Genomic DNA, 15802 nt, shown 5'->3' with positions numbered 1-15802 from the left:
ACCCCTCTCCTCTTTGGCCACCTCGCTCAGATCCCACGTCTGCCTTCCTCGACCGGAGGATTTTTCCCATCGATGAACGCATGTTTACTCAACTGTGTGTGACCTTAATGTGGTTTAAAAATGAAAATATGGTTTTCGTTGCCTGGGTTTCAACAACTAAGTTACAGAGATAGGTTGAATAAGTTAGGTCTTTATTCTCTGGTGCACAGAAGGTTAAGGGGGGACTTGATAGAGGTCTTTAAAATGATGAGAGGGATAGACAGAGTTGATGTGATCAAGCTTATCCCTTTGAGAATAGGGAAGATTCAAACAAGAGGACATGACTTCAGAATTAAGGGGCAGAATTTTAGGGGTAACATGAGGGGGAACTTCTTTACTCAGAGAGTGGTAGCGGTGTGGAATGAGCTTCCAGTGGAAGTGGTGGCGGCAGGTTCGTTGGTATCATTTAAAAATAAATTGGATAGGCATATGGATGAGAAGGGAATGGAGGATTATGGTATGAGTGCAGGCAGGTGGGACTAAGGGAAAAAAGTAGTTCGGCACGGACTCGTAGGGCCGAGATGGCCTGTTTCCGTGCTGTAATTGTTATATGGTTATATGGTTATATGGTTGGTTTGAAGTAAAAAGGCACTGCCTGCAAATGGTTGTTTGGGGGGTTTGGGTTGAAGTAAAAAGTTGAAGTCTCCCCTCCTCTCCTTTCTCTTCCCACCTCTCCCCCCCCCCTCTCTCCCCCTCTCTCTCCCTCCCCCCTCTCCCCTCTCCCCTCTCCCCTAGGGTGCTTATGGGGTACAAGGAGCAAATTAATAATATTAATATAATATCAAGGGGGGTAATAAGCGTGTGAGGGGGGGGTGGGGATAGTTAGTGTGTGTGACGCTGCATGCCGTCTCCCCCCCCCCCCCCCACAACCGCACGTTGGGGGCACAGACCCAACGGGTCTGCAATTGGTTTAGTCTTTCCTATAATTTGGCGATCAAAACTGAAGACCATACTCAAGAATTGGCCTCACCAATGCCTGTACAATTTCAACATTACATTCCAACTTCTACACTCAATGCTCTGATTTATAAAGGCTAGCACACCAAACACTTTCTTTACCACTAACCGCATCTGTTCCCAGGATGAGACATTTCATACCAGGGCATCTGAAATGTCCTCGTTCTTCAGGGAACGGGGATTCCCCTCCGCCACCATAGATGAGGCTCACACCAGGGTCTCATCCATACCCCACAACACTGCTCTCTCTCCCCATCCCCGCACACGCAACAAGGGCAGAGTCCCTCTGGTCCTCACCTTTCACCCCACCAGCCGGCAAATACAACACATAATCCTCCGCCATTTCCGCCACCTCCAACGTGACCCCACCACTCGCCACATCTTCCCATCTCCCCCCATGTCTGCCTTCCGCAAAGACCGCTCCCTCCGCAACTCCCTCGTCAATTCTTCCCTTCCCTCCCGCACCACCCCCTCCCCGGGCACTTTCCGTTGCAACCGCAAGAAATGCAACACCTGTCCCTTCACCTCCCCCCTCGACTCCATTCAAGGTCCCAAGCAGTCGTTCCAGGTGCGACAAAGGTTCACCTGTATCTCCTCCAACCTCATCTACTGCATCCGCTGCTCTAGATGTCAGCTAATTTACATCGGTGAGACCAAGCGTAGGTTGGGCGATCGTTTCGCCGAACACCTCCGCTCAGTCCGCAATAACCTACCTGACCTCCCGGTGGCTCAGCACTTCAACTCCCCCTCCCATTCCCAATCCGACCTCTCTGTCCTGGGTCTCCTCCATTGCCAGAGTGAGCAACAGCGGAAATTGGAGGAACAGCACCTCATATTCCGTCTGGGGTCCTTGCGCCCTTATGGCATCAACATTGAATTCCCCCAATTTGGCTAGCCTGTGCTGTCCCCTCCCCTTCCTTCACCCTCTAGCTGTCTCCTCCCACCCTCCCATCCGCCCGTCCTCGGGTTCCTCCTCCTCCCTTTTTCCTTCTTTCTTTCCCCACCCCCCATCAGTCTGAAGAAGGGTTTCGGCCCGAAACGTCGCCTATTTCCTTCGCTCCATAGATGCTGCTGCACCCGCTGAGTTCCTCCAGCAATTTTGTGCACTTTCTTTACCATCCTATCTACACGAGATTCCACCTTCGGGGAACTATGCACAGTTATTCCTACATCCCTCTGTTCAACTGCATTCCTTAAACCACAGCAATCGTGATGCAGACACAATTCTTCGGACAAGGTGCCGATAATAAATCATTATTTTACAGTATTGGGTTGCTGGCATTCATTTTGGGCAGCAACTGTAATCGTTTCGGATATATTTGCTATCTTGTTTAACATCCTCAGTCAAGCATGGCAATATATATAAGACCATTGTGTGACACAACATGTTAGGGAAACACAGCGGGTTCGGCAGCATCTCTGGAGAGAAAGAGCGGGTGACGTTCGGGGCTAGACCCTTCGATAAAACCATTATCTGGCTCCCTTACCAGGAACTCCAATTATTGCAAGAATAGGATAGTAAATACTGTCCATCTTCAGGATAACCGACTGTCTCATATCGCGAGCTAAGATAGTTTTCTAGTCAGTTCGACGGGAACACAAATTTTGTGATTTCAAATATAGCTGTTACTTATACTTCAGAAAATTATCGATGTTGGAATAAACAGGCACCATGATTGGCCTTAGTCAGTTACCATCCCATTAATTAGGCTGTTTGTTTCATGCCACCGATCACTGCTAAATTGGTAACCGGTACACGGATGTTTCACATCTTACTATCGACAACATATAAAACATATATCAGGAGCAATAAAAAACCGATATATTTGCCTTTAATGCGGTACCTCTTGGAAATTGTTTGTTAGTTACAGTAAAAGGTTCTGATGTGGATCTTCTAATATAGCCTTGAAAACAATAAAATCCGAAGCAACGTGTGTGAATAATACAAACATTTATTTTTTTCGGAGACTATGAAACAGTTTGAACTGACTATTAAATATCGTGCAAAACAAAAGAAAAAGCAGAACTTTTTGAAATAAGAATTGGCAACCAGTGCATTGCCATGTGCGAATCTCTAATTAAAAATTAAAATTAATATTAGTAATTAATTAAAAAAAAACATAATTACAAATCTTTATTATTTAAGTAGATAAGCAAAGGATTGAATTCTGCTTGAAATAAACAATGGGATCATTGTAACATGATGAACGTATCATTGGACCTTCCAACTTAGTATACCGCATGCCTTGTTCCAGGTATGTCTCTCGCGGTATCGGTGAAAAAGAGGATTGAGGAAAGAGCCATGCAGCGCTCTGCCCAGAACGGCCATTTAGAACCTTAGATGGCCCGTTAGTTCACCTCTCATTTTCACTCAAACGCAGACCAGTCTATCCGTGGCCTTCTCTGTTTCTCCTGAGGGGACAGTCGCATATTTGAAAAGCGACACATGATATTTCAATTCGGTACCTTAAGACCCACTGGAACAGATACCCACTTTTCCAATTCCATGTAATTCACACTCCCTGTGCTCTCCTCGCACACTTTTGACTGCCCACCAAGTTTACCACACCATCCTATCTCATTGTCTCCTTTGACACGTTCCATCTGTACACTCAGCCACAGGCCACCTGGTTCCACACAGCACCACTTTACATTCCACAGCCTACACTTTCACTTACAACTCTCTGCTAATCATTTCTGTTCCCTCTCAGTCCGGATGCAACATGCCCACTCGAATCCATGACTTGAACACTTTGACTCCTTGAGTGCTGCTTGACCCGCTGGTACTTGCAGCGTGATGTATTTTGATTGGGAGCCAACTGGAGCAACTGACCAAGCGCCGGAGCGCATTCGGTTACAAAAACAAATACAGTGTCCATTACGCTCAACGAGATCCAAGACACATTATCTAAATTTCCCCACCACGGTAGGCGCATCCCAATTAAAAGACAACTTTGATTCCTTGAAGAAAAGTATGGTTAGAATGTGCTATATATCATTTCAAGAATCAACCCTGACTAAGCAGTTGCAACATAGAACATCGGATTTGCAACCCACGCAAAAGTAAATGCCCGCTATCTTAATGCCGAAATTATTTTTCGACCTTCAGGGGCGAGTATAACTGTAACCTGCAGGAAATTAGCAGCAGTCGTTCGCTTTAATTGCCAAGACTAATTTAATGCAGCTCGTGTGTTTAGTGAATATCGCGTGTCTTGAACGTTAAAGTGATGGATTGGTTCATTGTTGAGAGAAACATTTTCGTTTCGAAATATTTCAAGCATACGTCCAAGAGGATATTTTGTTAAACAATCTAAATTCAACGAGTAATTTTATTATCCATTGGGCCTTTTAATCCCCGTTCTTAAGGGGGGGGGGGGGTGTCAAATGGGATAGTCGAGGACGGAGTTAAAGGGAAAGAGAGTAAAGGGATAGTTAATGACCACATAATTAACGGGAATAGTGTAATGGGGATCGTTGTGAAAGGTGAGATGCGTAAGGAATTAAAAGTATTGTATTTGAATGCGCGAAGTATAAGAAGTAAAGTAGATGAGCATAAGGCTCAGTTAGAGGTTGGTAGATGTGACATTGTAGGGATTGTCGAGGCGTGGCTGCAGGAGGATCGGGCCTGTGAACTTAATATTCAGGGTTATACATCATATAGAAAGGACAGAGAGTCCTTTTCCACCCAGCGAGTTGTGAATTTATGGAATTCCCTGCCACAGAGGGCAGTGGTGGCCAAGTCACTGGATGGATTTAAGAGATAGTTAGATAGAACTCTCGGGGCTATAGGAGTCAAGGGATATGGGGAGAAGGCAGGCACGGGTTATTGATAGGGGACGATCAGCCACGATCACAATGAATGTCGGTGCTGGCTCGAAGGGCTAAATGGCCTCCTCCTGCACCTTTTATCTATGTTTCTATGTTTCTATAACAGGCAGGTGGGCAGAGAAGGTGGGTAGCTCGGCTGGTGCGGGATGGAATTCGGTCCCTTGCGAGGGAAGACATAGGGACTGAGGAGGTAGATTCACTGTGGATTGAGTTGAAGAATTACAGAGGCAAGAAAACGCTAATTGGTGTTATGAACAGACCCCCAAATAGTAGCCCGGATGTTGGGTGTAAGTTTCAGCAGGAGTTAAAACTGGGATGTAACAAATTTAATGCCACGGTGGTGATGGGGGATTTCAATATGCAGGTTGACTGGGACAATCAGGTTGGTTCAGGACCCCGAGAAAGAGAGTTTGTAGAATGCCTCCGAGATGGATTCTTAGAGCAGCTTGTAATGGAGCCGACCAGAGAAAAGGCAATTCTGGATTTAGTGTTGTCCAATGAACAAGATTTGATAAGAGAACTCGAGGTAAAGGAACCGCTTGGAGGTAGTGATCATAATATGATTAGTTTTAATCTGCAATTTGAGAAAGAGAAGATTAAATCGGAAGTGGCAATGATGAAGTTGAACAAAGGGGATTATGAAGACATGAGAGAGGAGCTGGCCAAGGTAGACTAGAAAGGGATTCTAGCAGGAATGACGGTGGAACAGCAATGGCAGGAATTTCTGAGCAAAATCCGGAAGACACAGGATCTTTTCATTCCAAAAAGGAAGAACGATTCTAAGCGAAGTAGGAGTCAACTGTGGCTGATAAGAGAAGTTAAGGATAGAATAAAACTAAAAGAAAAGATGTATAAAACAGCAAGAAGCCAAAGAGTTGGGAAACTTTCATAGGACAACAGAAGGAAACAAAGCGGGCAATACGGGCTGAAAAGATGAAATACGAGGGGAAGCTGGCCAGGAATATAAAGAAGGACAGTAAATGCTCCTTTTTGTATGTTTACGGAAAAAGAATAGCAACGTCAAATGTGGGTCCCTCGAAGGTAGACACGGGTGAAAGTATTATGGGGAACAAGGAAATGGCAGAAGAGTTGAATTGGTACTTCGGATCTATCTTCACTAAGGAAGACACAAACAATCTCCCAGAAGTACTGGAGGACAGAGGATCTAAGGGGGTCTAGGAACTGAAATATGTTTTTATTAGGCGAGAGATAGTATTGGGTATGCTGACAGGACTGAAGGATGCTAAATCCCTGTGGCCTGATGGACTGAATCCCAGGGTCCTCAGGGAGGTGCCTCTAGAAATAGTGGACACATTGTTGATCATTTTCCAATGTTCAAATGATTTAGGATCAGTTCCTGTGGATTGGATGATAGCTAATGTTATCCCACTTTTTAAGAAAGGAGCGAGAGAGAAAACGGGGAATTACAGACCAGTTAGCCTGACTTCGGTGGTGCGAAAAATGCTTGCGTCAATTATTAAAGAGGTAATAATGAGGCATTTGGATAGCAGTAAAATGATTAGCCCAAGTCAGCATGGCTTTATGAAAGGAAAATCATGCTGGAATAATGTTTTGAGGATGTGGCAAGTAAAATGGATGAAGGGGAGCCAGTGTATGTAATGTATCTCGACTTTCAGAAAGCCTTTTATAAGGCACCGCACGGGAGACTGGTGGCTAAAATTAGAGCACCGTGGTATTGGGGGTAGGGTGTTGACGTGGATAAAAAATTGGTTGGCAGACCGGATGCAAAGAATAGGAGTGAACGGGTCCTTTTCAGAATGGCAGGCAGTTGCGAGTGGACTGCCGCAAGGCTCGGTGTTGGGGCCGCAACTGTTTGCTATATATATTAATGATTTGGAAGAGGGAATTAGGAGCAACACTAGCAAGTTTGCGGATGACACAAAGCTGGGTGGCAGTGTGAACTGTGAGGATGTTAGGAGGTTGCAGGATGACCTGGACAGGTTGAGTGAATGGGCAGATGTGTGGCAGATGCAGTATAATATAGATCAATGTGAGGTTATCCACTTTGGCAGCAAAAACAAGTCCTTGTACACCGGTCACTGAAAGTTAGCGTGCAGGTACAGCAGGCTGTGAAGAAAGCTAATGGAATGTTGTTCTTCATAACCAGAGGATTTCAGGATAGGAGGAGAGAGGTTCTACTGCAGTTGTATAGGGCTCTGGTAAGACCACATCTGGAGTATTGCGTACAGTTTTAGTCTCCGAATTTATGATTGAGGCAGTGCAGCGTAGGTTCAAATGATTGATCCGTGTGATGGCGGGACTGTCATACGAGAGAAGATGGAAAAGACTAGGATTGTATTCACTGAAGTTTAGAAGGATGAGGAGGTATCTTATAGAACCATATACAATTATAAAAGGAATGGACAAGCTAGATGCAGGAAAAATGTTCCCAATGTTGGGCGAGTCCAGAACCAGGGGCCCCAGTCTTAGAATAAATGGGAGGCCATTGAAGACTGAGGTGAGAAAAAACGTTTTCACTCAGAGAGTTGTGAATTTGTGGAACTCCCTGCCATAGAGGGCAGTGCGGGCCACATCACTGGATGGATTTAAGAGAGAGAACTAGATAGAGCTCTAGGGGCTAGTGGAATCAAGGGATATGGGGACAAGGCAGGCACGGGTTATTGATTGGAAACGATCAGCCATGATCACAATGAATGGTGGTACTGGCTCGAAGGGCCGAATGGCCACCTCCTGCAACTATTTTATATGTTTCTATGTGTCTATGTTTCTTGGTCTCAAGAATAATTACTGCATATCATTTATTTGTATGTATGAGCAAATCAGAGCATAGGGTGGAGAAGCGAAACATTGGTATCGATATTTGTTTATAACTATGACGTGTAAATCATGTGCTATCCAGTGCACAATGTACGCAATATATCGCTCGAGTCTTACATTATCCCCCCCCCCCCCCTCCCCTATTTCTCAAGAAAATTCATCTCGTAACAATGACGTTAAAGTTCAGGCACTGTTCAATTACAGGAATTCCCAGAAACGTTTTTAATGTGCCCAGTAATTTCAAAATGCTTTGATCTTGAACATGTTTGTTGTAAGTTAGAATGACGCAATCTTCCAATGAACATCTCCGTTCTGGATTCTAGCAAGTGTAAGTGAAAGAAGATTAATTCTTCAAATAGATTCCAGTGTAACGCACTTCACATGCATGCAATTGATCATCAGCGATGGAGCCTCACTTCCATCGTAAGCGTCTCACCTCGAAACGCTGCATGACGTTCAGTTGTAGATATGAAAAAAATGCGGCAGAAGCTGAAAAACCCTGAGATTTTTCATCCAGATTCCCTTTCGTATGTGCTTAAAATTATCAATGCTTACACGCGAAAGTGTTTCGCTCGATTTCGAATATATAAACGAAGTCGTTTTTGGAGACCAATATTGCCTGGAATCTTGCACAACAACTAAAATAAACAGACATCAGGAAGATTTTAGACATTAAGCTTGCATCGTCAATCGGTGCTGTCTGCTAAACCTGTGGCCTGTTTCACGATCAGAGGAAAGTGTGGCTGCACGATCAGATTTTCATTCCAGAACACGGCGTGATAGATATCTTCAAAATGAAGTATATCCCGACTAGAAACCTCAGTACGTTTTGTGCCCGGGTGAACAGCCGTATTGTAGCAGAGATCTAAACGAAGCATTCGCAGGTTTCATGACATATAACAACCATATAACCATATAACAATTACAGCACGGAAACAGGCCATCTCGGCCCTACAAGTCCGTGCCGATCAATCACTTTCCCTTAGTCCCACCTGCCTGCACTCATACCATAACCCTCCATTCCCTTCTCATCCATATGCCTATCTAATTTATTTTTAAATGATACCATCGAACCGGCCTCCACCACTTCCACTGGAAGCTCATTCCACACCGCTACCACTCTCTGAGTAAAGAAGTTCCCCCTCATGTTACCCCTAAACTTCTGTCCCTAATTCTGAAGTCATGTCCTCTTGTTTGAATCTTCCCTATTCTCAAAGGGAAAAGCTTGTCCACATCAACCCTGTCTATCCCTCTCATCATTTTAAAGACCTCTATCAAGTCCCCCCTTAACCTTCTGCGCTCCAGAGAATAAAGAACTCTTATTCAACCTTTCTCTGTAACTTAGTTGGTGAAACGCAGGCAACATTCTAGTAAATCTCCTCTGTACTCTCTCTATTTTGTTGACATCCTTCCTATAATTGGGTGACCAAAATTGTACACCATACTCCAGATTTGGTCTCACCAATGCCTTGTACAATTTTAACATTACATCCCAGCTTCTATACTCAATGCTCTGATTTATAAAGGCTAGCATAACTAAAGCTTTCTTTACCACCCTATCTATATGAGATTCCACCTTCAAGGAACTATGCACCGTTATTCCCAGATCCCTCTGTTCAGCTGTATTCTTCAATTCCCTACCATTTACCATGTACGTCCTATTTTGATTTGTCCTGCCAAGGTGTAGCATCTCACATTTATCAGCATTCAACTCCATCTGCCATCTTTCAGCCCATTCTTCCAAATGGCCTAAATCACTCTGTAGACTGAAAATCTTCTTCATTATACACAACACCCCCTATCTTGGTATCATCTGCATACTTACTAATCCAATGTACCACACCCTCATCCAGATCATTGATGTACATGATAAACAACAAAGGACCCAACACAGATCCCTGAGGCACCCCACTGGTCACCTCCCTCCAACCCGACAAACAGCCATCCACCATTACCCTCTGGCGTCCCCCATTCAGCCACTGTTGAATCCATCTTGCTACTCCTGCATTTATACCCAACAGTTGAACCTTCTTAACCAACCATTGCTTGATAGGTCTAGCTGCTTGATCCACTGCTTGATAGGTCTAGCTCTAATGGGACACCTTCTGCCCACTACTGACGTCAAACTAACTGGTCTATAATTGCTAGGTTTACTCTTAGAACCATTTTTAAACAATGGAACAACATGCGCAGTACGCCAATCCTCGGGGACTATTCCCGTTTCTAATGACATTTGAAATATTTCTGTCGTAGCTCTGGCTATTTCTACACTAACTTCCCTCAATGTCCTAGGGAGTATCCTGTCAGGACCTGGAGACTTATCCACTTTTATATTTTTCAAAAGTGTCAGTACTTCTTTTACTTTGAAACTCATAGTATCCATAGCCACTCTACTAGTTTCCCTTAACTCACATAATTCAATATCCTTCTCCTTGGTGAATACCGAAGAAAAGAAATTGTTCAATATCTCTCCCATCTCTTTTGGCTCTGCAGATAGCTGTCCACTCTGTCTCTCCAATGGACCAATGTTATCCCTCGTTATGCTTTTGCTATTAATATAGCTGTAGAAACCCTTTGGATTTACTTTCACCTTACTTGCCAAAGCAACCTCATATCTTCTTTTAGCTTTTCTAATTTCTTTCTTAAGATTCTTTTTACATTCCTTATACTCCTCAAGCACCTCATTTACTTAATGCTGCCTATAATTATTGTAGATCTCCCTCTTTTTCCGAACAAGATGTCCAATTTCCCTTGAAAACCAGGGCTCTTTCCAATTTATACTGTTTCCTTTCAACCGAACAGGAACATAAAGATTCTGTACTCTTAAAATGTCCCCTTTAAATGCCCTCCATTTCTCTTCTACATCCTTCCCATAAAATAAAATGTCTCAGTTCACTCCTTTTAAATCATTTCGCATCTCATCAAAGTTAGCCTTTCTCCAATCAAACATCTCAACCCTAGGTCCAGTTCTGACCCTCTCCATAATTATATTGAAACTAATGGTATAGAAACATAGGAGCATAGAAAATAAGTGCAGGAGTAGGCCATTCGGCCCTTCGAGCCTGCACCGTCATTCAATATGATCATGGCTGATCATCCAACTTATTATCATGTACCTGCCTCCTCTCCATACCCCCTGATCCCTTTAGCCAGAAGGGCCAGATCTAACTCCCTCTTAAATATAGCCAATGAACTGGCCTCAACTACCATCTGCGGGAGAGAATTCCAGAGATTCACCACTCTCTGTGTGAAAAAAGTTTTCCTCATCTCGGTCCTAAAGGATTTCCCCCTTATCCTTAAACTGTGGCCCCTTGTTTTGGACTTCCCCAACATCGGGAACAATCTTCCTGCATCTAGCCTGTCCAACCCCTTAAGAATTTTGTAAGTTTCTATAAGATCCCCCCTCAATCTTCTAAATTCTAGCGAGTACAAACCGAGTCTATCCAGTCTTTCTTCATATGAAAGTCCTGACATCCCAGGAATCAGTATGGTGAACCTTCTCTGTACTCCCTCTATGGCAAGAATGTATTTCCTCAGATTAGGAGACCAAATCGGTACGCAATACTCCAGGTGTGGTCTCACCAAGACCCTGTACATCTGCAGTAGAATCTCCCTGCTCCTATACACAAATCCATTTGCTATGATTGCTAACATACCATTCGCCTTCTTCACTGCCTGCTGCACCTGCATGCCTACTTTTAATGACTGGTGTACCATGACACACAGGTCTCGTTGCATCTCCCCCTTTCCTAATCGGCCCGATTCAGATAATAATCTACTTTCATCTACTTTTTGTGATCATTGGACCCGAAGTGCTCCCCAACGCATACCTCCGCCACCTGTCCCGTCTCATTTCCTAACAGGAGGTCCAGCACTGCCCCTCCTCTAGTAGGTACCTCTATGTATTGCTGCAAAAACTATCCTGCACACATTTTACAAACTCCAAACCATCCAGCCCATTTACAGAATGTGTTTCGCAGTCTATGTGTGGAAAGTTGAAATCTCCCACAATCACTACCTTGTGCTTACTACTAATATCTGCGATCTCCTTACATATTTGCTCTTCCAATTATCGATCCCCATTTGGCGGTCTACAATACACCCCTATAAGTGTTGCTACACCTTTCCCAATTCTCAGTTCCACCCAAATAGCCTCCCTAGATGAACCCTCCAATCTACCCTGCCAAAGCACTGCTGTAATATCTTCCCTGACAAGCAATGCAACACCTCCACCTCTTGCCCCTCCAATTCTATCACACCTGAAGCAACGAAATCCTGGAATATTTAGTTTCCAATCACAGCCCTCCTGCAACCACTGATCGCCACAACATCATACTTCCAGGTGTCTATCCAGACTCTAAGCTCATCCACCTTTCTTGCAATGCTCCTAGCATTAAAATGTACACATTTAAGAAACCCCCCGCCTCTTATTCTCTGTTTATTTCCTTTTTCTTCTTTCTCCTCTTGTGTCCGAGTGCTTCCCTTCGCTGCCTCCTGCCTCCCATTCTGTCTACTAGCTTTCTCTATTTGAGTCCATCACCCCAACCATTCTAGTTTAAAGTATCCCCAGTAGCCTTTGCAAATTTCCCCGCCAGGATATTGGTGCCCGTCGGGTTCAAGTGCAACCCAACCTTTCTGTACAGGTCCCACCTTCCCCAAAATAAGTCCCAATGATCCAGAAAGTTGAATCCCTGCCCTCTGCACCAGTCTTTCAGCCACGCTTTATCCTCCACCACGCTCCATTCCTACTCTCACTGTCGCGTGGCACAGGCAGTAATCCTGAGATTGTTACCTTTTTGGTCCTTGTCCTTAACTCTCCTCCCAACTCCCTAAATCCTCCCTTCAGGACCTCTTCCCTTTTTTTTACCTATGTCATTGGTACCTATATGTATCACGACCTGAGGTTCCTCTCCCTCTGATTTCAGGATATCTTGGACGCGTTGAGACACGTCCGAGACCTTGGCACCAGTGAGGCAGACCACCATCCTGGTCTCCCGACTGCGTCCACAGAATCGCCTATCCGACCCCCTATCAATAGAGTCCCCAATTACTATTGCCCTCTTCTTTTTTGTCCCTACCTTTCGGAGCAACCGGGCCGGTCTCTGTGCTGGAGACCCGTCCGCTGTCGCTAACCCCGGGCAGCTTGTCCCCCCCATCCGTACTCAAACAGGAGTACTTATTTGCAAGGTGTACCATCATTGGAGTACTCACTCGTCCCTGCCTCTGCCCCTTGCCTTCCTTAGCGTGACCCACATGTCTCTCCCTCGTGGTTTTGGAGTGACCACCTCCCTATAACTCCTCTCTATGACCTCCTCACTCTCCCTGACCAGGCAGAGGTCATCGAGCTGCTGCTCCAGGATCCTAATACGGTCCCTTAGGAGCCCCATCTCGAATCACCTGGTGCAGATGCGGACGTCTGGAGGGCCATCCGACTCCATGACCTCCCACATCTGACATCCAGAACAGTACACTGCTCTGGCTGTCATTCTCCCGCCTTACCCTGGATCCGATACAAGTACAATACAATAGAAACTGCTGGGAGAAATCAGCAGGTATCTGACTCACAACAGCTGCTCCCTCTTGACCTTTAAACTGTACCTTTATTATATAAACTAAAAGCACTGTACCTTTACTAAAGCACTGTACCCTTAGCTCACTGTACCTTTACTAAAGCACTGTACCTTTAACCAGAAAGCAGAAATGCTAACCTGAGGTTGCACCCAATCAGCTGCTTCCTCTAGTCTGCTTCCACCAATCAGCGGCTTCCACCAGAACCCCCAATGTGAAGTGTGAAACGTTACAGATTTAGGTAAGCCCTGACCCTCCTCCACTCGCTCCAACGGTTCCCGGGCCTCTGTGAAAGAAAGCCCCGCGCTCGATGTAAATACTCACAGCCCTGACCCTCCTCCACTCGCTCCAACGGTTCCCGGGCCACATTGGATGACATTACTCCTAGTGAACATATTGTTGACATATACACACATCCATTAATATTTTTTGAAGTTCACTGGATGCCCTCTTTAACTCCCCCTATAGGCTTTAATGTCGAACAAGCAATCACCAGTGACCCACATCGGCTATGGTTACAAATATGACCGTCACTCTCTTATCCTATCAATGAAGACTCCAGAGAAAGTGTTCTGGAAAATGTTGTTGATCTCCCTACAAATAGGTAATTTTCTTTCCCCACTGGCGATACATATAACTATGTTTCTAATGGCCAGCATTACTGTAGCTAACAACAGCGGGAACGTGTAACATTTATCCCTTTCCCCCTGAAATAAATTGGATTTCGGCATTGTTGCTGCCAACATAATCCAACTAGAGTATAGGACGAGTAGGGGGAAATAGTTTGGTTACTTCTTGAATATTTACAAACGAGCAGTTCTGAATACTGAGACACACGAGACATCAGATACCGATACGTGGAGAAATAAAATAACTCAACGAGTGAAGCAGAATTTTTGCAGACAAACCGGATGGCCAATGTTTCCAGTCGACACCGTGCATACGGAATCTTAATTTTGAAGGATTTTTAAGGCAATCGCCTGGTTATATTTCAGCCTGTATTAGATCGCTGATGACATTTGGAGCAATTCATAGTTGTGGGACTGTACAGCACGAAACAGGTCTATTGGCGAACTTTTTCCATGCCGAACAAGTTGACATATGGGCCTATCCTATTTGCCTGTATTTAGTCCATTTCTCTCAGAATCCTTTCTATCCATATATATAGCAACATGTCTTTTAAAGTCATAATTATATCCGGTTCTGTAGCATCAATCCATGAAAGTACCGCCTTTGAGTGAAAAAGGTTGTTTCCGATGTCCATCATAAATGTTTTCCCTCTCACCTCAAGCATCTGCCATCTAGCTTTGTGTAGATTGGTTAATTCTCACCAAGGAATGCGGTTTGTATTATCAGAATTCTGTCCATACTGTAGGTTGAGTGGCCGCTCCGCTTGCCTTAACACTATGCTGAAGTGTACTGTGAGTAAACTTTAAGAAATATGTTGTACCATGTTGTGCGAGTGACTGGCCTTATTACTTGGTTCAAAGTGGTCGCCTACCCACTTGAAGTATATCGGTTTTTATTTCGTTCATCCTGTTTGTTTTTGTTTACTCGTTATCTCCACCATGGCACTTCGCGCGCCTGCACCCATTACATTCGTGTTTCTCACCGCAACGATCCACCTGATGTGCGTGCTTCTGTACTCTTAAATCTTGCTGGCCCTGAAGCAATAAAGCGCGCAGAGCGTTTTAATTATGCGACTGCTGACATGGACCACAACAACCAGATTGTGATGCCTTCAGAAACAAATGACGACCCTGCGGTTTCACTCGCTAAGTTCAGACAGATATGCGACCTACGAGTCATCTCTATAATTGACACTAGATTTTGTGCTCGCTTCCAGCAACAAGGTAAACCGATTGGGGTTTTTCTTTAGTGATTTAACACATGGCTGCCTCTTTGGAGATTTATGTGACAATCTCATCCACGATCAACTCGTAGGAGGTTTACTCAGTCACAAAGTGCGAGACGAATTTCTCCGGAACAAAGAATTGACTTTGAACCAAGCTGAACATGCTTGTAGAATTGCTATACTAACTGCTTCCCACACAAGGTATATAAGCTCTGGGCAACGTACCCAGTTCAATGTTCATGCTACAGACACCTGCTACCGTGACCGGCGTCCACCACCCACCCCTCCCTGGCAGTCCCAAATGTCTATCTGAACTTAAAGAAAGGTAACTTTGAGAGTATAAGACGTGAATTGGCCAAGATTGACTGGCAATTCATTCTAAAAGTGTTGACGGTGGATATGCAATGGAAGACATTTAAAGACTGCATGGATGAACTACAAAAATTGTTCATCCCAGTTTGGCAAAAGATTAAATCAGGGAAGGTAATAATAATAATAATACATTTTATTTATGGGCGCCTTTCAAGAGTCTCAAGGACACCTTACAAAAATTGAGCATGTATAGGAAAAACATGTAAGGGGAATGAAATAAATAGTAGAGACATGACTAGTACACAAAGTAAAGACAGAATTCAATACAAAACACAGCATGAGGCAATTAATGCACAGATGAAAAGGGACGGGGACGTGGGGCTAAGGATAGGCAGAGGTGAAGAGATGGGTCTTGAGGCGGGACTGGAAGATGGGGAGGGACAC

Source organism: Amblyraja radiata, chromosome 31, assembly GCF_010909765.2.
Source record: "Amblyraja radiata isolate CabotCenter1 chromosome 31, sAmbRad1.1.pri, whole genome shotgun sequence".
NCBI lineage: Eukaryota > Metazoa > Chordata > Chondrichthyes > Rajiformes > Rajidae > Amblyraja > Amblyraja radiata.
The sequence above is the reverse complement of the archived record's forward strand: the minus strand, read 5'-3'. Positions refer to the sequence as shown.